We start from the raw sequence: 14,056 nt of genomic DNA, 5'->3' as shown, positions 1-14,056 counted from the left end.
AGGCCTCTCGGGGGCCCACATGGAAGCCCCTGATTGGTGCCTGCCGCTGGGACTGCGGGCCCCACCCACCCACCCACCCTACTTTTCCGTGCATGTTTGGTTAGACGTGGAAAAGTTTTTATGGGCCATTGACCGTATGATTAAAAAATGATTAGGGACGGCTACTATAGCATAGCTGTAGCCAATCATGGTGGAGCTTGGCTAATTAGATTCGTATCGAAAAATTACATTCATCTGTGAAAAATTTTTGCAAATAAATTTCGTCTAGTACTCTATGCATATATTCATCTTTTTGTGAAATTTTTTTTATGGTTGTAACCAAACATGGCCAATCATGCAACGGGTGCTTGGAGCCGGAGGGAGAGAGAGGAGGGGGGGGGGGGTGTTCTCCCTTTTTTTCTTTCCTTGTGGGAGAAAATGGATTGCCGCGTCCCTTGGCCATTTCTCATTGAACACGAGTACTCGACCAAGTGATCCTACCACTGTCCACTGACTTGGCACGAGCAGTATGTCACACACTTTTTTTTTATGCGCAGGCAGTGGACGACGGACGCGACCGACACGAGCAGCCTGGGTAGGAAACGGACAAACACCAACCAACCCGGTGGCCGGTTGCGCACGGCAAAGGCGCCGCGCGTGGCGTCGGACTAGGAGCCCGTGTCCGCAAGCGAGGGAGGAGGCTCTGACGGCGGTTTTTTTATTTTTTTATAAAAATATATTTTCGATTTGAAAAATTACAGAAATATACACCGGCCGCCCCGCTGCCGGGCGGCCGGGACCCGTTTGCCGGGCGGCAGGGGCTTTTTTCAAAAAAAAGAAGAAAAAAAATTGCAGACAGGTCCCTGGGGCCGGTCGCCCGGCAGCGGGGCGGCCGCCCCCCTGGCCACCCAACTGCGGGGCGGCCGGCCCCCGTCCCTATATAAGGTGTTGGCTGCCCCCTCACCCCCGTTTGGCTTACTAAAAATCCAGAAAAAAGAAAAGTGAGGGAGGGAGGGAGGGAGAGGAGGGGTGAGGGAGAGGCAAAGCGGCGAAACACTGTCGGATTTTGAAGCCGGCGACTTTAGGTAACTAAAATTTTCTACATTTTATAAATAGATTATGTTGTAATTATTTTTTTGAAATAGTAGATTAGCAATCAGTTCAATTATTGTTAGGAGTGATTAGTGGTACATTTAGGTGCGGTTACTTATAGTGATTAGCATTGATATAGTACATTTAGTGTTAGATTTAGTATTAGAAAATACTAGAAAATTGTTAGAGAAGTATTAGAAAATTAAAAAATGCAAGATAATATTAGAAAATTGCAGAAAATGTTAGAAAATTGTAGAAAATTATAGAAAATGTTAGAAATTTTTTTAGAAATTGTTAGAAAATAGTTTAGCAATCAGTTTATTTATTATTAGGAGTGATTAGTGGTACATTTAGGTGTAGTTACTGATAATGATTAGTGTTGATATAGTATATTAGCAATCTGATTGCTCACTTGTGATTGCCAGGGCTCAACACCGTGGCATCCTCAGGATCCACCTACATTCCATGGAATAAGGTGATGGAAACAGTCCCCCAAGGAGTCCAGGTGCCTATGTGTTTTTGCGGATCCTTGTGCACTAATGAAATCAAGGGTTTTGGGGGACGACTTTGGCAAGAGATTCTTCATGTGCGAGAATTACGAGTACGACCCGCCCAAGCATTACGGCAAGAACCGAGCAAAGGTACTACAAAACACTATCAGAGTTTGTCACTTTCAGATCTAGCAATGACTTCTAACATGATTTGGGGAAAGACTCCACCGCCTCTATGTGATTTCGTGTAGTAGTTAGACACCGAGCAATCTCAGCAGGATAAGGACCACGTGGAGCGTCAAGCAAGGTGGGCTGCACAAAGGTGGCAACGAATGCTGCATGAAGAACAGATGGAGGAGAAGCGCAAGAAAAACCAGGAAGAGATTCAGAAGAGGATTGCAGAAGTGGAACGTCAGAAGGCAGAGGAACGTGAAGCTGATAGGGAGAGGAAGCGAGAGAGGGCCCGCCGTGCTAAGGAAGCAGGGTCTGAAGCTATTAGGAAGGGAAAATATCCCCGGTGCACTCAGTAAAGCACCACCAATAATCCCGACATTTTACATTTCCTAAGACATGATAAGTTTACTCACAAAGGTATGATAGGTTTACTCACAACACGAGGTTATCGTGTTGCACATGCCATGGTTTTCATTATTCAAGTATCTAGTAGTACGAACGCCTTAGGCCTCTGCTTTGTAATTGTAGCATTGTTTACAAAACTGTATTGCAAACCGAAAATTTATGATTAGTAACTACCATTCTATTTTCAGTACACTTTCCAGTTTTTCCAGTGAGATATGAATTTTGAGTTACCACTCTCTTCTGTGTTCTTGGCAACGGGTAGTCCTCATCGTCTGATGAGTCCCCACATTCTTCCATCATTCGAGTCTCTTGGTCTTCATTCTGTACAGCTTCCACAATTTCAGGTATCCGCTCACCCTCATCAGCAAAACCTTGCGGCTCAGGTTCTGTGACATGCATGTTCTGATCTTTATTTTCTTATTCTATTGCTTGGTTCATATGAGATGATGTACTTGTTGATCCTTCACCGAAATGGGCTGCCTTCTGGTGAATCTGAATTAGCATTGCAAGAGGCCACTCGCGGTCAAGAGCTGCTTGCATGTAAGTCCGCCATTATTCGGTGTTTGCTATAAGCATCAACTCCCAGAAATCCCCTTCAGTTCCCTAATTTGTCACAGTCTGAACGGTTAGGAAATGAGTCTTTGGATTCACATTGAATATCTCGTGAAGACATTTGCGTATGGAACCAAAACTCCTCTCTAAGGGTTTATCTATTCCGCACTCTCTTCGTTCAAAAGCTGATAGATCTACTCCATACGCATCATGAGAAATATATCCGTCACCATAATGAACTTGAAAACGAAGCTTGCTCGACATATCTGGACACAGAATTATGATATTAAATTGATTGCTAATCTACTATTTCAACAAAAATAATTACAATAAAAATAATTGTTCGACATATCTGGACACACAATCATGCCATTTGTAATGCGTAGAAGAATTTTGGTTACCTGCAGTCGCCGGCTCGAAAATCCGGCAGGGCTTCGCCTCTCTCCCTCCCTCTCTCTTTTTTCTTGGTTTCTGGAATTGTAGTGATGCAAATGAGGGGTGGGGGGACCAGCCAACCCTTATATAAGGGTGGGAGAGCCGGTCGCCGAGCTGCCGGGCGGTCGGGGGGGCCAGCCGCCCTGCTGCCGGGTGACCGGCCCCAGGGACCTGTCTACAATTTTTTTTCTTCTTTTTTTGCGGAAAAGCCCTTGCCGCCCGGCTGCCGGGCGGCCAGGTCCCGGCCGCCCGGCAGGGGGGCGGCAGGGGTATATTTCTGTAATTTTCCAAACCGAAAATATATTTTTGTAAAAAACGGAAATAAAAAATATTAAAATAAAAAAACCGCGGCTCTGACGTGCCGGCTGGCTGGGCTGGAGGCCCTTCAGATGGATGACGCCACGGCGGGCGCGCGGCGGCGGCGGCTTCTGGCCATTTTCCGGCCGCGTGCGGGGAGGCGGCCCCGCCGGTAGTAGTCGCGAAACGGCCCACGAACACGGGCCCGCCGTTTCGCGAGCCACCCAGCACACGGGCCGTGCGGGGGCGACGCGGCGGCCCAAGACAAGAAGAGGAATCACGGGAGGCCCGCCCGGCGGCCGGCATCGTATCCGTATGCCACTCCACTCCAAGAATTCTGGTACCTATTTTTCACTTGAAGAATTATCGGGAACACTAGTATAATGTGTAGTGCCCTGCCCCTCCTATCAAGTGCCTGATTATCAGGGTGACAAACTTGTTGTTCTTTCCTAATAAATCTTTCCATTGCCTCTTTCTGACATTCAATTAGCTCATCTATTCTTTGTTTCTTTCTATGCTTTTGATAACCAGAATCATATTTCCTATGATGTTTTGCCGACGACATGTCTTGCATTTGCAATATAAAAAATAAAATTAATAGATGTATTTTAATCATCAAGACATCAACATAATTAAATAATGTTTCTAAAAAAACATAATTAAATAATGAAAGAAGAAAAACAACATGAAATTAAGTGTTACTGTTGGCCTGCTCGGTGCCCTTGGCGAGTGCCTATGGCCTCTGCAATTGCAAGCGAGTACTAGTAGAGACCAGTGGCGGAGGACGGAAAAAGATTAAAGTATGGCGAAATTATAAGAACCAAAAGCCACTGTCGTCCTTAAGTGCAGCGTCGCCCGCTGGCCATCGCCGCCTCCATCTATGCTCATCGTTTATTAGCAATTCGTGTCATAGACTGACAATGGCATACTTTATTTTCGTCGTGAGTGGTGATGGTTCATGTCACCGGCTGGAATCAAGGAGTGCGAGCGTGGGAGACGGTGTGACATGTCATTGGGATCGTGGCTAAAAATATTGCATCTGGCGACCAAAACAGCAACTTCTTTCCTTCAAATCAGAAACCACAACGGCAGCTACATAGTGTCTATGGGTTTTGGTGGCCGGAGCGAGGTATGGCGAGCGCCATACGTCGCCATACCGGGCGCTCCGCCCCTGGTAGAGACGATGCACGATGGAATTGGATGGGCCGTGGTCGGTCGCCGGCCGGGCGCGAGTGCCTCTGGTTGATATCGGCTGGCGCATGCCGGCGTGGGCGTGGGCACGTCTGCCTCCGCGATGGCGTGGGCGCTTCCGCCGCCGCGTGGCCGACGGCGACTGGCGAGGCGTGCGGTGCACGACCGTGGCATGAGAGGAAGTCAAAGCGTCGGCGGCGGCGTCAGTCTGGAGTTTCGCGTGCGCCGAGAGGAATTGGAAGGCCGAGCGTTGGGCGAGTCGGGCACGCACGCGATCAACGCCGATCGGTTCAACTTCTAACCAATTTGGGCCTGTTTTGCTACCTCATAAAATTGATGCCTCGTATACTGACATATACTAAGATATATTATATTATATATATTTTAAAGATCCTTCGTGCGCGGTCGCACAGCCCGCGCGGACCCAAGAACGCCCCTGCTCCGTGGCGACCACCGGGGAGGAAACAGACAAATAAACCATCAAGTGGCTGGAACGCCGGGGAGCACACAGCACACAGCAGGAACCATCCGGGGAGGAAACGGACAAACGCCGGGAGCACACAGCAGGAACCACTCGGGGAGGAAACGTACAAACCAACTAGTTGCCAGGACGGCGAGTCGCGCACGGGCACCGGCACGGCGGCACCGGGCAGCGGAAGTGGACGGGGGCGGGCGCCGGAGGCCCGGCCGGCACCGGCGCCGTGACCACCTGGGCACGCGCGGTGAAACGGGGAGCCCGCGAGCGAGCGCCCCCGTCCACTTCCGCTGCCCGGTGCCGCCGTGCCTATTCTAAATGAACCCTCAAACTCTTTTTGTACTATTTTTACATTGTATTTGTATACTTTTGTATGCACGTTTTTTTTGTTTAATTTCAAATGCTCGCAGAGTATACTAAATGAACGAATATTTGAAAAAATTTGACATCATTAAATTCGTCACAACTTGAAGTATTTTTAAGATTTTTTGGGAATTTTTCCATTTTTTAGAATTCAAATTTAAAATTTGAATTTGGGCTCGGTTTGAACCGGCCGGAACCGGAACCGGTCCGGGCCGGTTAGACCGGTAACCGCGGTAACCGGTCCGGTTCCCAGCGGTTTTTTTAACCCTGGCGGCGAGGCCCCAGGGGCTCGCAGTGGTGTGCCGTGTGCGAGATGGTGTGCTCGGGCAACAGATTGGCCAGCGCCGATCAGAGCGCGGATCAAAGCCAGATTGGCGGTGGGTGCTCCGATGCCGCGGCAGCTACACAAGTTGCCGCGACCACTCGGTCGTGCTTAGTTGGTAATGAAACATAGCTCTAGTGGTTTTTTCAAAATCCAACAAAAATTTTAAATTATTTAGTTTAAAATTTTATAAAATTAGAGTCTGATCTTTAAATTTTCTAGTTCAAAATCTTGAACTCTTTACCACCCTAGTCGTGCTTGTGTTCAAATGGAGGCGAGGCTGATGGATAGTGAGTACTCCCTCCTTCCTCGTTTATAAGGCACGGTGGAACATGGCACGGTTTTCCAAACGATAATTTGACCATTTATTTGTCATATATTATATCACTTATGATTATAAATTTATAATCATTGTAAACTATATTTGATCACGAATCCAATCATATAAAATTTACATTATAAAAATTAAAAATTAATAGTTAAATTATTGGTCAAAGATATAAATATTTGAATCTTGATATGCGTGTGTGCCTTATAAACGAGGAAGGAGGGAGTATATCATTCTCTTAGCCTTGATGGACCGGTTGCCTGCGGTCTTAGAAACCCACCTGGAAGTCAACACGACCACTCGGCAACTACTATTTGGCTCTGGCTCACTGGGTCCTACTAGCAATGCTAGGCACGTCACCAAAAATTCTATCGCTTGTACGATCTTGACCTGTTGGACTACAGCGACGGCTAGCTCGCTTTGCATTTGTTAGATTTTTGAGAAAATTTCCTATATAGCTCTACTAAACTCACCTCTCCATTTCTTGCTCTTTTCTTTTTCGTAAGTTTCTTATATGACATCTTAATTTCATTTAATCCCTTATTTGGCTCTTCTGTCACTTTCCTTAGTGCATGCCGTAAAAAATGTAGGGACATGTGTCATATTTTACATGAAGTGACAAAAATACCCCTGGCCAAAGACAAAGGCGCACAACAAACCCCGAACCGTCTCCTCTGAGCTCTCTTCCTCCCGTGTTCCCCACCCTGAACCCTGGAGCAAATTATTATTACTACCTATGGAAGATTTATTGACATATGACTCCCTTTCATCTCTTTCTGTTAGGATGCATTTTAGATTTTATAGAAATTACCTCATTTCCATCCTCAAAGCAGTTAAATAAATGGTAATTGTGGTTCTCAACATCAAACCACATATGATGGGCTCAATATCACCAAAATGAGGCATTACCCCGATACGTGATTTTCCATTCATGTTATTTTCAATAAATCTGGAGATAAACATATGCACATTGTTAGGCAGAATCTGCTCTTTAAAGATTATGCGTAAGTTTTTTGAAAAAAAAATATGCATATGAAGTTCACTTATGGCTTTTGTAAGAATGTTCTGGATACGCCAAATCTGAGAGGATAGTCTATTATAATATTGTACCTATAAAATATGAAATATTTGTTAGAGAAAAAGTGATATTTAGAGGTATCTAATATGTCTCATAAACAGAACAAAACATACTTTGTAGTTACCCTAATGTCATGAATGAGTTTGCCTACCTCAAATCAGCTTATTCATATAAAATCAATAGTTAACAGCAGTTGTGGTGTACGATAAAATATGTGAAATGACAAATTTTAGCAGTGTACTCCCTCCGTCCTAAAAAAAAGTCACTCTAGGATTCAAAATTTATCCCAAAAATAAGTCATCCTACCATATTTAGAAAGTGCATGTGTATGCAAGAATCAATTAGTGCCAAAGATGGATAATAAATAAGGACAAATATAATCATTTTACCTTGTTAATTTGTTCTAGAATTCCTAGGTTGATTTATTGTTTTGGGACGGAGAGAGTATGCTATAAATGTCCAGTTATTATCTAAGATAATTCCATAGATACAAAATTGATATATATGTCCAACCACATTCATATCTGGAACTTTTTTTATCTTATTGTTCAATGAAGTCATGTTAAAATAAACTAGTGAGTTTACACATTGGTTTGCACCTAAATACTGTTTATTTCATGCTGAGCCACTGGCCGGAGGGAATGTGTATTCGCCTTGCACGGCTCTTTTGGCAAAACGTTGCCGGCGCGCGAGACAAAAGGGCCTGGTCTAGAAGGTGTGGCCCTTTTGTCTGACTAGCCACCACATCAGAATATACTAGTTTGTCCGAGCGTCCCTTCTCTCCGTCGGGACCTGGAATTTTTTTGTTTGGAGTTTGGACGTATCCTATCCATCGCGCGTCCAACGGCGGAGGTGACCGGATCGGAGGATCCCGGCTCGGCTGGTTGACATTTTTCGCATCCGTTCCTTGCCTGCAAAGTCATCTTCATCCATCCCATTCCGGCCGCTTGCTAAAAAGTTTAGGCCAGCATAGAGCGAGCGAGAGCCATAGCCGATCGGGATCATCACTTTCATCAGCGGACAGTAGTCACAGTGCGCCGGGAAAAAAATAGTTTTTTTTTGACGGTCACCGGGGGAGAGCATCCCCACCTGAATATATTGATGGGCTTTTAGGCAAGCCAAAATGCTGCAATATTTAAAATTTAGCAATTTTGCAACAGTCCAACACAACACAACACATAGATAGGGAGGACAACTTTTACGGATCAAGATACAAAAGTAGGACACTCGCTAGAGAGACGGCCACCAAGCGTCGATGAGAGCCACCACCGAACAACATACTCGCCGGATTCACTGCGGTCATTGCACCTTCACACCACCCCTTGTAGCTACGCCGCTCCGCTGTCACCCTCCATCTAAGAGTCAGGCCAACGAAGAGGGGACTAAAGGCGGTGGGAGGGGCGCAAACTACGGCTCACCGAAAACGACGATCTCCCCTTGGATGCTGATGGAGCCACCTTTGAAAGCACATTCGGGCTCCCACGTACCACCATCCAACGCCATGCAAGGGGAGGAAACCTCGCAGGGGGGATGGTGGAAAAGTGGGAACACCACCCGGCATAAAATTTGATGGCACCACTAGCAAGAAGAGCGCCGACAGAGCAGAGGCCCCAAATGGAGGACACCCACGTGACTCACGATGGGAATCCACAGCTTGTATCACCCTTTCACCAAAACCAGCACTAGGGAAAAGAGAGCAAGCGCACCGGCTTCAGGAAGGAGCAGTCAGCAACAACACTTGGTGGGAGGGAAGTTCGACATCGCCTCCAAGAAGGGGAGTGGCACCCGTAGGTGTCACCGATCTTTCGACAAGACCAGCGCAATGCCGGACTTAAGATTTCATTTGCGGTTTCCCGCGCCCACCCGTCACCGTCAGACCTGCAAGTAGGGGAGCGCTGCGACAAAGCCTCCAACGAGGAACGCAACACTATAAGTGTCGCCATTGCCGGCTGGCACAAACCAGGCAAGGATTTCTCCAAATGCTCCCGCAACCACGGCCATGGTAGGCGAGCACAACGGTGCCAGCATAGGAGGCCCAAAAGCTCTGAATGGCGACGAAGGTACTGGCTCGCTGACGTCCAACACAGGAACGACAGAGGTTCACCAGCAGCTTGGGGGGGGGGTCGCCGAGCGACCCGCCAGACTGCTCCACTGACAGAGCTGAGTGGGTGTCTGAGCAAACCGGAGCCGCAAGAATCCAGCCCCGCGCCCCCACAGAGCCAGCGGCCGGGAATGGGCCGGATCGTGGCCACCGGCGTCCTGCCGGACTGGCTCCACCGGCGGAGCAGAGTGGAGCGGCCGGGCCAGACACCAGGCTCGTTGGAGCCCCGCGCAGCCCTCCACCTAGGCGCCGGCACATGCAAGATCCGGCCGGGAAGGGGCCGGATTTGCCCGCCGGCGACCCGCAGGACCCGCTCCGCGCGTGGAGCTGCACCGCGAAGACCTACTGGTGAACCGCTGCACCGCGAAGACCAGCTCCATGGGCGCCGGATCCGGCCTACGGGACACCGGATTTGCAGCTCCGCCCGCCGCCAAACCTGACGTAGGCCGCCGCCGCCAATTCTGACGCCGGCGGGTCGGTGACCGGAGGCAAAACGAGAAGCCTAGGGCGCCGCCGCATGGATCCAGGCCCGGCATCGCCGGATTCGGACACCAGGGTGGCAGCCCTGCAGCCCCGGGCCGCCGTCCTGCACCGCCGCCTCCAAGCTCGGCGCCGGCGCCCTGGGCGCCCTGGGCTGGCGAGAGAGCCGGGAGAAGGCCCCGCCGCCGCCTTCCTAGTAGGAACACGGACTTCCGGTGCCCAGCTCCGGCGGCGGCGAGACGGAGAGGTGGCCGGGAGAGGGGGGGCGAAGCTTGGGGCGCTGCCCGAGTCGCCTCTGAGGGGGAGACGACGCGGGGGTGGGAGTCGGGCTCTGATTCCTGCAGACACCAAAAAAAAAAAGTTTGATCTCCCGGATGAGACTAGTTGCTAGCCGAATGCACGCATCGAACCGAATAGGAACCGCATTGCACGTGGCGCGGTGCGCCGGAATGGAATCTGTCGATGCCTCCGCCCTGCCTGCCCATAAGTACCGGTCGTTTGCGCCGTTTGTCCTTGCGCCGCGGGACCGTCACTTCCCCTGTGGCGAACTGGACGGTGTATCCTCAAGGCTCCGCGTGGAGACTCCAAGGATCCGACGAGGCTTGCTCGCCCAAACAAGGCTGCGTGAGGAGCTGCCACCGGATGAACACGCCGTGGAGACTCCACGGATCCGACGAGGCTTCGCTCGCTTGTCTCTCACGCAGGCGAGGCTCGCGGCACTCGAAATGCTAACGCAGTGGGCCGGCCGGCCGGCTCCCGCTCCCGTCCCACCAAATGCGAATGCAGCGGGCCGGGTTGGCTGGGCCCAGCTCTCTTCCCCCGAATTCACCGCACAGTATAAAGCGGTTGGTGTGGTCCGAGAGGTAGGTAATCACAAGCTCAGCTCCCAGAGCCTCCCACCCCCCAAACGACACCAACCGGCGCTCTGCTCGCAGCGGCCAGACACCCGCGCGCCGCCTCACCATGGCCCTGTTCATCCCCAACGCCGCGCGGGCTGCCGGAGCCGGGCGCTACAGCCGCGGGCTTCTCCGGGCCTTCACTGAGGAAGTCGCTCTGGCTCTGGTGGCGGTCGGCAGCTCCACAATCGTCACCGCCTACTCTGTGTTGGTTTTTTTACATATTTACCATTATTACGAGAGGCACTCGCTCGTTTAACACTTTTATAATAGCTCCTACATATTTAGCATTACTGTAGCTATACCTCCTATATTTTTACCACTTCGGCAGGACACGCTGGCGCGCAGTCAGTAGGGCACGCGAAATGTCCTTCCTACCCCTAACCAGTTTCTCTCTTCTCCCTCTCCGACGGCTGGGTCCCGCGGCTCCTCTCACTGCCAAGAGGGCCCCAGTCGTCAGCTTCGTCTTCCACCCCCGTACCTATCCGTCCACTTCCCTCCGCGGCTCCTATCTCTGGTTCCTAGCGCCACCGCCCCACCCCGCGTTGCAGGCCAACCCGCGCCGCCACCCCGCGTTGCAGACCGAAGCTCCTGGCGCCGCCGCCCCGTGCTGCAGGCTGCTGCTCCTCGCGCCGCCGCTCCGGGTTGCGGGCGCTCCAGCCCCTGCTCCTCTTCCACGTCCTCCCCGCCCGCGTCCACCTCGCCCCCTCCTCCCTCCTCTCCCACCAAACGCTCGCCGGTGAGCTGCTCGAGCTTACCGTTGCGGGTCCCGTCGCCTGGCCATGGCAGCTGGGCCGGGCGCGCGAATCTTGTGGGTGTTCTTGGTGGTGGTGGGAAGCAATTGCTCCCTGCTCCTCCCTTTGATTTGCTACATGCTGCACAAAATCCACCGGAGCCACCACGGTGCTGCTTGATTCAATCTCTTTCGAGTACGCACAGAAAAGCAGCAGTAGCACATCAGCTTCATTCACTTGCCACATTATCCAATTGGAAATCCCACCCCTCCCCGCCGCGCCTCCCCTGCACGGTTCTACTCGAGGACGGCGGCGTGGGGGACGTGGTGGCTGCGGCCGTTGCCGAGGCCGAGCGGCTCGCTGCGAGGGGCTGCGACGGCGAGGGGCTCGTAGTCTGGGATGAGCGCGTCAAAGACGAGCCGTATCGCTCGAGGAAGAACGGCGCGTCGCGGGCCAGCAAGAGGAAGACGAAGCTGACGACTGGGACCTACATGGCAGTGAGAGGTGCCGCGAGACCTAGCTGTCGGAGAGGGAGAAGAGAGAAATTGGTCAGGGGGTAGGAAGGACATTTCGCGTGCCCTACTGACTGCGCGCCAGTGTATTCTGCCGCCATGTCCTACCATGTAGGCAGAAGTGATAAAAATATATGAGCTGCAGCTATAGTAATACTAAATATATACGAGCCATTGTAAGAGTACTAAACAACGAGAGACTCTCGTAATAACGGTAAATATGTAAAAAAGCCCTCTGCGTTGGGGGGCGACGGAGTCCCAGGCCCCCTCGCGGCGGGATCTGATCTTGGCCGCCATGTCCGGCGGGATGGCCACCGTGTTCGCCGGGATTTGGGTGGCTCGTGGCGGTCCCCGCCGCTACGACATCGGACTCATCCTCGGCGCCGCCTTCGTGCCATTCATCTACTCCGTCGGCGTTGGAGACTTCAACCCCGAGCTTCTCGCCACCATCTTCAACGCTCTAGCTGAGCAGTGAGCACTGAGGTAGCTAGAGACTCTGCCTTGAACTCTTGCTCCCCTTTTTTTCTTTTTCATTTTTTGGATCTGCACCTGCGCTTTTCGTCGTTTTCGTCCTCCTCCTCCTCTCTACTATCAGGACATGTATGGGTATTTGGGATTTTTAGGTAGACCTCACGCATCGGCCGGGTTCTATGTAGCTAGCCGAGTTCAGGGACAGGGATATCACGGGTCACCGCAGAGGAGTTCGCATGGGCAGGGCAGGGTTCTGGATTCGGTCCGAATTGACCGAATCTCACCGAAATTCACCCATTTCGAATGATCCGAAATGAATTTAGTGCTTCAAAATTCGAATATTTTCAAGAATCCATCCGAAAGCCGATCGAAATTGACCGAAATTCGCCCAATTCGGTTGGGACCGAATTTTCTCCGAAATTGAATCCCAAAACCAGGGTGAAATAAGGATGTGGGTGACGGAACGAAGTGGCGGCGACGGCGTCACCGGCTGTGGTGTCATGGAGAGGCGGAGGAGTTCGCTCTCCGCCTCCGCTACACGCGCTCCGAGCGGCTGCCGCCGCTGCTCCGCGCGCTGTCTCCACTCCGCGCGCTCCGAGCTGCTGCCGCCACCGCCTCCGCACACCCGGACACGGGACATCGTTGCTACTCACGCGCTGTCCGGCGGCGCTGATGCACGAGCGCGGGACATCAGCTCCGCCGCGCGCCGCCCAGCTAGTCCGCACTCGTTCGCGCGCCCCATGCTCGTCCAGCCATGCATCGACCGCTACCGCAGCCTATCGTCCCGTACGTCGCCATCCGCGCGCCTGCCTCTGCGGCCGCGCGTCGACCGTCGTTCTTGGCGCCGGTGCGTGCTGCTGCTGCGCGCGTGGTTCCGCGCTTCCGCCGTGCGGGACGTCGCTGTTCCTCCCGCGTGCGCCGCCGTCCATTTAATTTCGCGCGCAGTTGCGTTGCGATTAGCTACATGTCATTAGCATAATCCATGCACTGATGAATCATTACCGTCGTTTTAGCGTCGTGCTCTGCCGTGCGGCCGTGCGGCCGGCTATACGCCTGACAGCGCGTTGGACCTTCTTTTTCCATTGGAGACATGTGCCTGAGAGGCTTAGACTTGATCGTACGTGACTTCGGCTGCTAGCGTCTACTGCCGCCGGCACTACGTTTTTTTTTCTGTGTTTACAGGCACTAACAATACTATGATATTGTGTCAGGACTTTGGAGCGGTCAATGCAGATGCAGCTGAAGAGTAGAGAGCTACTCCGTAGCCACGTTGCGCACACGAAGAAAGATGCAATTACCGCCAATTATGGCTTAGGATAGTTGCCAGGTTCTGGTAATATCTCATGCTCCAATTTTTGGTGTAGTGCTTGTAATAATGCTTTTACTTCTGGTAGCTTTCTGGACCGGAAAACCTCTTTGTGGCTGGTTTCGTACTTTCGTTCAATAAATGAATCACTCCTGCTTTGACCGCTCATCGGTATTAATTTGCATACATATGTCTGAATTGTTTTGAATTTATTTGTATGCATACTTGCGCCATCTTCAATATCAAACATATATAGTGGTGTTTTATTTATTTTTTTGAAATACTAGAATATCAAAGATTAGCGCCGCAAGGCGTATCTATTATCTCGTAATAACGCGTGTTATCCACCGAGCTTTGAACAGGTCAATTGTCTC

The 14,056-nt window shown here is 51.2% G+C and overlaps 1 long non-coding RNA gene across 1 annotated transcript; it reads left to right on the top strand.

Moving 5' to 3' along the window:
* The first annotated feature begins 12,119 nt into the window (after nucleotides 1–12,119).
* On the top strand, nucleotides 12,120–13,850 carry LOC120702720. The gene is made up of 2 exons (XR_005686510.1): nucleotides 12,120–12,388; nucleotides 13,588–13,850. It is a non-coding gene; the product is annotated as an uncharacterized LOC120702720 (long non-coding RNA).
* The last annotated feature ends 206 nt before the right edge of the window (nucleotides 13,851–14,056 follow it).

The sequence above is a fragment of the Panicum virgatum genome, chromosome 4K (assembly GCF_016808335.1).
Source record: "Panicum virgatum strain AP13 chromosome 4K, P.virgatum_v5, whole genome shotgun sequence".
NCBI classification, from domain to species: Eukaryota; Viridiplantae; Streptophyta; class Magnoliopsida; order Poales; family Poaceae; genus Panicum; species Panicum virgatum.
This window is presented reverse-complemented; position numbering and strand designations above follow the sequence as displayed.